Source organism: Triticum aestivum, chromosome 3B, assembly GCF_018294505.1.
Source record: "Triticum aestivum cultivar Chinese Spring chromosome 3B, IWGSC CS RefSeq v2.1, whole genome shotgun sequence".
NCBI classification, from domain to species: domain Eukaryota; kingdom Viridiplantae; phylum Streptophyta; class Magnoliopsida; order Poales; family Poaceae; genus Triticum; species Triticum aestivum.
Window position 1 is genome coordinate 5,940,192 of NC_057801.1, and position 2,283 is coordinate 5,942,474.

Here is a 2,283-nt window from a genome sequence, read left to right on the forward strand (position 1 = left end):
CGGATGCGGCCGACCGGAACGGAGCAGAAGACCACCCTTCCACCCCAAAGCCGACACCTTGGCAGGGTTGGTGTCCTCGGCGGCTAGATCTGGGCCAAGGGAACTCCGGCAGCCACCCAAAGCAGCCACCAAATGCCACAGGAGGGGCACCCTGCCCCCTTCCCAAAGTCCCCTGCCACCTCCGGCAGGCCTTGCGCGCACCCACACCGCACCATGGAGCAATCCTGGCTTGACGAGCCCGAAGAAGAAACCGAAGAGGAGGGAGGGAGCTCACCCAAGTCAATCGCAGTCCAACCGCCGCCGGAGCAAGTCCCGCCGTCGCCGCGGAAGACCAGGCCACCACGAGGTTGCAGCCACGCCGCTGCAAGCCCCCCCCCCCCCCCCCGCCGAGTCCCGGATGGGTCTCCGCCATCACCGCGCGACGCCCGCCGCCACCTGAGACCAAATCCGGGGGGGGGGGGATCTGGTCGGAGGCGCGCCGGCCTTGCCACCACCTGATCCGGCCGTGCCGCATACGCACGCCCAGTCGTCGTTGCACCGCCACCAGGCAACCACACCGCCACCCTGGAGCTGCGCCGCCGCGCCGGTGCCCCCGCCGTAGGTCAGCGACCCCCGACGAGCGGCCGCCCCGCGCCGGCCGTGGACCCCGTGGGGAGGCAAGAAGGAGGCCCCGCCGTCGCCCTAGCCGGCCAGGCTTCGCCGGTGGCCCTGCTGGGCGGCGGCGAGGGGGGAGGCCGCGTGAGGAGTGTGGAGGAGGGAGGCTAGGGTTCCCCCAGGCGCTCGCGGGAGCGCCGCGGGAGGGATGGGATTCTGGTTCAGGCAGCCCAATAAAGGCAGTTTAATGGAAGGAGGATAGTTACAAGATGGTTTTCACAACAACCCAGGATACAGAGTTGCCTATAGGGATAGACAGTGCGTGCGTGTGTTTATAAAGATGAGTGTATATATGCGTATGTATGAGCGTTTACATATGTATTGTGTTAAAAAGAGTAGACTCACGCTCACATGCTGACTTAATAATTGACCAATATATGGGCCCAGTTAACAGCAACCATGGTAGATTGGTGGCTGGCGCACAATTTGGCAATTTGCACGGTTTAATAATTGTGTGACCAGTGTATGCATAGCTCTATAGACCACGACTAATTTGTGTTCTCTCTGAACTAATTTACACTCGATGAAATCTGTCGATTGAGAAATAGCAAAACTGAATAAACAAACATATCCATGCAATACAACTAGTACCAGTGTCGCCTCAAAGAAAACCATAACTAGTAGTACTACCGTTGAGGCAAGTCGTCAAACGGACTGTAGTAAACATTGAAATTTCTGCAGCGTCCGGAGGAGCGCGCAAAGCCTACATCACACATGGCCGCTAGCAGGAGGTACGCCTGCTGCAGCTGCCGGAGGAGTAGGAGGAAGCGGCGGCGGCGACGGTGGCAGGTTGTCGCTGCAGTCAGGGCAGTGCTCCTTGGGAGCCACATGCCCTACCGGAGCTGGAGGTCTAGGCACAGGCCTTCCACCTGCACACACACATACATAGGAATATCAGTTGGCACCTCGATTGATCACAAAAGAGTTTAGTGAAGATATGGAGATCAGCTCATGGTTAATTACCTCCATGGACAAGCTCAACGTTGGCCGCACACAAGATCAGTGCAGCGGCGATGACGGCCCAGAACCGGGCCGACGAGGAAGACGATGCCACGGGCTTCAACATTTTTGGTGTTAATTAACTGGGAACGACTGCATGTGGATGCATGCTTGTATATGTATATATAGGCGTAGCAACCAGTGTGTAACCACTTATGTATGTGTGAACGCATGCTCCGGCATGGAGCACAGCAACGACTACTGCACGCCGTCAACGAGATGGGCGTTTCCACGTCTGTAAGACTGTTTAACAAAACCGCGTGACAGCTAACACGTACTCCCTCCGTTCTATACATCCGTATTTAGATAATTCTAAGACAAGAATTTTGGAACGGAGGGAGTAGGTACGTGTACGTACCCGCTGTAGCATAGCTTTTGGAACGGAGGGAGTAGGTACGTGTACGCGAATCAACCTGTGGTTGAGTTGGTTAGGTGGACAGTGGTATCCCCAACCCACTAGGGTTTAAATCCTGGTGCTCGCATTATTCCTGGATTTATTTTATGATTTTCGGCGATGCACTTTCAGTGGGAGGAGACGTTCCCGTCGACGACGAGGCGCCTACGGTGGCTTCGTAAATCTCAAGATGATATGCCGGCTCAGTCTCTCGGAGGTGCTCATAGGGGTAGGGT

The 2,283-nt window shown here is 56.6% G+C and overlaps 1 long non-coding RNA gene across 1 annotated transcript; it reads right to left on the bottom strand.

Moving 5' to 3' along the window:
• Window positions 1-1,120: 1,120 nt before the first annotated feature.
• On the bottom strand, window positions 1,121-1,741 carry LOC123064258 (uncharacterized). Its single transcript, XR_006430653.1, has 2 exons — window positions 1,618-1,741; window positions 1,121-1,523 (listed from the first exon to the last, which is right to left on the bottom strand). It is a non-coding gene; the product is annotated as an uncharacterized lncRNA (long non-coding RNA).
• Between the last annotated feature and the right edge of the window lie 542 nt (window positions 1,742-2,283).